Genomic DNA, 6,561 nt, shown 5'->3' with positions numbered 1-6,561 from the left:
TAGCAGAGTTGCAGTCCTATAGGAAACGCCCTCGGATATGCACCAACCAAATATAAACTAAACGTGTATGCTATTATATTGGACGAAAGAAAAATTGGAATCCTTGAAGGTTTTGGTCGACCCTCAAATTTTTTTTTTCTTGTGGCCAAGGATGAGAATTTGTTTTGGGATACTGTACTTTCTATTACGGGAAAGAAGATTACAGATTTTTTTTTCTTTGCCTAAATCCATGTTGGTTTGAAGCTGCCGTGGAATCTGCACGCATGCAGGCGATCTTGTGAGGGGAGTTTACTTAAATTTGGTGCTAGCTGATGAAAAGTGTTAGTGCACCTAGCTTAGCGACCAGCTTTAGGCTGGTGCCATTGCAGGCGGGAGCCGGGGCGCTAACGGCGGCGACGGGGCGGGAGAGGGGCGGGAGGCGGGCGGGACGAGAGGGAGGGGCGCCGGCGGGGGCGCCCGCTCCCGCCCGGCTGGCGCCCGCGTTGGCGGCGAGAGGGAGGCGGGAGAGGGGCGAGAGGCGGGGCGGCGCGATGGCGGGGTGGGGCGAGAGGGTGGCGGGCGTTAGTGGGGCGGGAGGCGGGCGGGATGCGGGCGAGAGGCGGGCGAGAGTGGGCGAGAGTGGGGCGGGAGTGCCCAACAGCTAGCTGACGTGGCGCGACGCGATTGGTCCACGTCAGCTAGCCGTTGCTGGTTCAAAATTTCAGCTCCACCCCTATAAATACCCCCATATGTTTCACTCACTCCACACCCATCTCATCTCCATTCATCACCTTCCCTCTCTCAACTTCTCCACCATGTCCGGTTGGACTCCACCAGATTTCACCACGTTCACGGATCTGATGCAAGACGGGTCACCAATAGACCTCGAAGGTGTCTCTCCGACACATCGTCGCACCAATGTAGCTTCTTCGCCGATTCCCCGAGTTTTATGGTCCCCCGGCGCACCACCTCCGGGGCCATATGGCCCATACGCTCCACCTCCGGCGCCTCCGGGGCCATATGGTTCATATCATCCGCCTCCGTATCCATACCCCCAAGCACCTCCAAATGCTCCACCTGTAGGTAGCGGGAGTGGCACTGTACCCCCCTACCCACCACCTTCGTACGGGTCATACCCTCCACCTCCGTATCCATACGCGCCATATGGTCCGTACCCCCCACCACCTTCCGAAGCTCCAAGCTCCGAGTCCAATGCCGCGGAAACAATCGTACCACCGCGTGCAAAGAGGCTTGACTGGACTGTCCAGGAAGAGGAAAAACTGGTACTTTACAAACCCATCACATATTTATTGCATTATTGGTTCTTGCTAGGATTTTTCACTAACAATATCTATTTCGGGGTAGGTTAATGCTTGGCTTTTTAACTCCAAGGACTCTATTGCCGGTAATTGCAAGACCGGCACTAGTTTTTGGGGTCAGATAGCTGCAACCTTCAACTCTACCTCGGATCCTTCCCGTCATCGGACCTCGAAGCAGCTGAAGGATCATTGGAACGCCTACAACAAGGAGGTGTCCCTGTTCAATGCATACCACATCCAAGAAACAAATATGCGTCAGAGTGGAGCAGACGATGATATGGTCATGAAGGCGGCAATGGAGAGGTACGCGAATGACAAAAGAGTGACTCAACCGTTCAGAAAGCACCACTGGTGGAATGCTGTAAAAAATGAAGCGAAGTGGAAAGGACAACATGGTCCTGGTAGTGGAACCGACTCCAGTTCCAAGAGAATCCGTCTAGGACCTTCTGGTGAGTTCAGCTCTAGCGACGCGACAGGCGACACGGAGGAAGAGCGTCCAGCGGGCCGCGATAGGGCCAAGGCCGCGGCACGTAAGGGCAGGAGGAAGGGGAAGGAAACCTCATCAAGCAGTGAGGTAGGAAGTAAATCCTTTGCGATGAGTAACATGATGAAGAGTTTAGTGAAGGCTAAGCAATTCAAGCAATGGAACAAAATGAAAGACCGATCAACCGTCGACATGAACGAAGCAGAAAAGCGCAAACATGCGAAGGCCATGAAGATGGTGGAAAAAGAGCTTGGTCTGGAAGATGATGACGACGAGGAGGAGGAGCAGGAACAAGAGGAAGAAGAGTAGAATTTTTATTTATTATGTAATTTTTAATATTTATTATGCAATTTTATTAATTATTATGTAATCGGTAACATTTTAAGTTGAATAAAATAATTTCTTGCATTATTTTGAATGTCTAAACAAAATCGAGTGAAATAACTTAATGTGGAAAAGAAATGGTGATGTGGAGGAGAGAGAAGTGAGAGTGGGGACTATAGCCCATGCATTGGCAAGGTGGGGTGAGAGTGGGGTGAGAGTGGGGTGAGAGTGAGAGAAAAGCTGACGTGGCGGGGCGGGAGTCGGGCGGTGCATTGGCACCAGCCTTATGTGCCTTCCAGTTGACCTCCTAATCCATTTCTCGTACGTGCGCGCCGGGTCGGAAGACCGAAGGCATCCGAGGGAGGAAAGTGGGTGTAACTAGATTCCTAGATTTTGACCTAGACCTTGAGGGCTCCTTTGATTCAAAGGATTTGCATAGGAATTGTGTAGGATTTGGTTCCTATGGGAAAAATTTCTATACATGTTGTTTGATTCATAGGAACATATCCTATAGGAAAAAATTCCTATAGGAATCTTGTAGTGTAATTTCTATAAGAAAAAAGCATTAGCTCATACCTCATGAAAAAATTCCTTTGCTACAATCAAACAAACTTCATCTTCCTATAGGTTTCAAGTAGACATGCCATTCCAATATCATACCTTTCACTAGTAGAAAATCTCTCCTCAGTACCGGTTCCAGAGGGGCATTAGTACCGGTTGAGCAACCGGTATTAATTATCCGGCACTAAAGCCCCCCCCCCCTTTCGTACCGGTTGCTTACGAACCGGTATAAAAGGCCCTCCACGTGGGCCACCAGGAGAGCTCAGGGCCAAGGAGCTTTGGTACCGGTTGGTAATACGAACCGGTACCAAAGGTTCCCACCCGCGGCAGGGAATTTGCCCAAATCTCTGCCGCGGCAGAGAATTGGTTTTTTAGGGTTTTTGGAGGGGTTTAGGGATATCGGTTTGTTTCATATCGCGTCGATGCACCAGAAACGCGTTTGGGTTTAGGTAGTACATGAAGATCAAGATGATGCATAGCAAGTTGGTGCATATAATATAACACACATGTTATTGCATAAGATCGCAAATTAAGTAGCAGTATGCATGAAGATCGATCTTCATGCATAGTGGTACTCTCCGAGGCGTACTCTATATATGTCTATTACATGTAGCATAGTGGTACTCTTCGAGTCAACTATATATGTAACATGTACATCTTCATTCATAGTGGTACTCTGCGAGTGGTGGTATGACGTCCCGAAGGAAAAATCCCGCCAATTCCTCGCCTATTGCTATGAAGCGGTCATCGATTGAGAGCTTGTTCCGCTTTCTTGCCAACTATAAAAGAATAAGATACAAATGAATACATGAAACAACTATTACTGAAACTCAGCACAACTTATGATAACAAAACAAATTTGTGAAGATTGTTTTTGTACCTCTTTATTTCTTTCATTATTCGTTCTCTCGCTGACAATTCTGCGGATGTACTCGCAAACGAAGAATCCACAGAGATCGGTCCCCGGAGGTTGTTGCGGGCATTTCTTTACAAGAATATAATTCAATCAAACAATAGTCAAGTATGATAATTAAAAGGTGTGTGGACCTAGGTAGTACTACTTACTTTCGCACGCCATCGCAGCTTCGGTGTCCATTCACGGGACGTATCTTCCTTGATGAAAGTTTGCCATACGCTGCTCGACAAAAGAAAATGCATAAAAGAGTCATCAATTAGTTCAAAGCAGGAAATTAACGAAACAAATCGATAAGAATTAAAATTACCTTCTGAGCATTAAAAAACAAGACACGTATAGTTCCGATTTTTTGCTTAGTGAGTCAAAGACTTCAACTTCTCCAATTTCCAAATTGATGACGAGAAGAATAAAGTGAAACCTACGCACGTTTCAATATGTAGTGTCATATATATAAGTCATTAGTTAAAATTTTGACATACGGTGAGCAAAATATAATGTGTAATAAGACAAGAAGACTCACTCGAAGTTGTAAGGCCAAATTATTAGCTTTTTGTCACGTTGTCGCTTCAAAAACCTTAGCAAAGTCTGCGGTGTATCCTTGTTATAGAGGGGATTCTCTATGGTTTTAACATGCATTGTGTGCGGGTCAATGAACCCAATGTCTGTGATATCGTCCCTTTTGCATTCGAGCATCTTCGATCTGCATAATATAGCGCACAAAAGATTTTAATCTGCAGACAATGAACGAGCTGAGCTAAAGACTTCTCAAATTAAATAAATAAATCACTTACAGACAATAGAAACTGATGATTGATTTGTCGAGGGCCCGGAGATTGTATAACTGAAAGAGTTCGGCGAAGTCAACGTTCACACAGTACTCCTGGAAGTAGTGCTCTTCCCTAACTCGCACCATGATAGTCTCGATCCCTTCCTTTGAGGCCTTAAGGTACCACGAATGCAAGTTACGCATACATGTTGGTACCTTCCTGAGATTCTCGACCAAATCTTTCCCTTGAACAAACTGATATGCTCGTTCAGCGAAGGCGTAATCAGTTGCGTCTTGTCGAGAACTTTGAACGGTCTTCCCGTCAAACACCTTGAGAGGGGCGACCGATTGAACGGGTTGTTGTCCGAGCTGGTAGACACTGTGTATCCCTTTTATCTCCCTGATACCCGATTGAACGGGTTTTGTCGCCTCGATCATCTTGTCATACGACCTTTCAATAGAACGTGCATAGTCAGATGGCGGCGATGGTACAGAGTCATATAGATTGTCAACGGTACGCACAACTTTCACCGGATCTAGTGTCTTCTCGAAAGGTATCTCTGGCACTTTCGGTGCAAACCATTTCTTCAACTCGGCCTGAACGGCCTCCGCGTTTTCCTCTGGAGTTTTTTCCCAAGGTAACTTCTCAGTAGGCGGCAGTTGTTTCTCCTTTCTAGCTTTCTTCCTAGGCGGCGTACCGTTCCGCTTAACGGACGCTGTCTTACATCGCGGAGGATCTCGAGATGGTGGACTCACGCTGGGGTCCCTCTCAGGTAGGTGTGGACTTGGCTGCTCACCAGGACTGCCACCAGGAGGAGTCGATGGCATTTGCTGCTCATGTGTAGGAGTCGGTGGCCTTTGCAAAAGGACGACGTACTTCTTCGGCCATAGGGCGAAACCGTGCTTGACATCGGCCAGTGTCCTCTCATCTTCACCTCTAGGAATATCAAGCTCCACTGTTTCAAAACCCGGAACAACTTCATCCACCCCGACACGAACACAGCCAGGTGGAATGGGCATATGATGGTGCATTGCTCCATCTTCACTTGGGTACACATAGCCGACCGCCACCTTAACGGACGCGGTCCTGAATAACATATGTAGCTCGCAATCTGTCTTCTCCGTGACATAATCCACGGGGTAGCTTCCTCCACATCCGTCAAGATGCGAGGAACCGACACTGCTTCTTCGCTGAGATGGGGCAGCATCGGCTTGTGGATCCTGTAGAAACAGCGGCTGATCAGGTGCCCTCTGATTTCTCTCAAGAGCCTCCACCCTAGTTAACAATTCCGTTACAATGTTGGCGTCCTTCTTCTTCTTTCGCGAACGGCTTCTATAAGTGTCAGCGCTGTCCGGCCACGCTTCCTTCATGGTGAGACCTGGGCGAGCTCGTACCCGTCCAACATGTTCAGGGTTCCCAGGCGAGTGTCGGCTCGTCATTCTCTCGATCGGGAATGTACTCTCCCTTTCTGACCTTTTCAATTGCATCTACAAGCTTCGGTACAATTGCCTCAATTTTTTCCTTCCATTTTCCCTTCGCAACGATCAACCCTGTCTTTGGGTCCAACCCTGCCCCATGAGCGAACAACCAGAACTTGGACCGTTCGGGCCAGTCCCATATCTGTGGAGTGATTCCATGATCCATCAGTTTATTCTCAAACGATGTCCACTTCGGAATGGCACTCTTGTAGCCACCTGACCCCAAATGATGCGGAAGTTTCTTCTTTGCAGCATTTTCGTTTATTTTTCTTCGATCGGGACACAAAAGTAGACGATTTCTTATACTCCTTAAATGCGGCCCAGTGATCTTTTATCTTCACTAGATTATCATCGAATACTGGATCTTCATTCTTATATTTGTCCCATAAATTTTTCTTGAAGCTCTGGAATTGTATGGCCATCTTCTTCAATGTCCATTCCTTGACTTTATTCTTCTGGCCTTCCGTCATGTCTTCCGGTAGGCTGAACTTTGTCAGTAGCGTGTCCCAAAGAAAATTTTTCATCGTGTCGTTGACATAACTAGCACCACTCTCCGGGTTCTTCGGCTTATGCCACTCTTGAATGCTGATCGGTACATGGTCCCTAACAATAACTCCGGATTGACTTGTAAATTTGCGGCAAAACTCCTTGGGATGAACTGGTTCACCATTATCCTTGAATGCCGTGAGGGTTAACCTGCCCTCACCCTTTAGCACCCGCGTTGGGCCTCATT

At 47.5% G+C, this 6,561-nt stretch overlaps 1 long non-coding RNA gene across 1 annotated transcript; it reads right to left on the bottom strand.

The window, feature by feature from the left end:
• Nucleotides 1-3,247: 3,247 nt before the first annotated feature.
• LOC139837563 (uncharacterized) lies at nt 3,248-3,839 on the bottom strand. The gene is made up of 3 exons (XR_011754077.1): nt 3,733-3,839; nt 3,548-3,652; nt 3,248-3,446 (listed from the first exon to the last, which is right to left on the bottom strand). It is a non-coding gene; the product is annotated as an uncharacterized lncRNA (long non-coding RNA).
• Between the last annotated feature and the right edge of the window lie 2,722 nt (nt 3,840-6,561).

The sequence above is a fragment of the Lolium perenne genome, chromosome 3 (assembly GCF_019359855.2).
Source record: "Lolium perenne isolate Kyuss_39 chromosome 3, Kyuss_2.0, whole genome shotgun sequence".
Lineage (NCBI taxonomy): Eukaryota > Viridiplantae > Streptophyta > Magnoliopsida > Poales > Poaceae > Lolium > Lolium perenne.
Note: the sequence above shows the minus strand (reverse complement) of the source record. Positions and strands in the feature narration are given on the sequence as shown.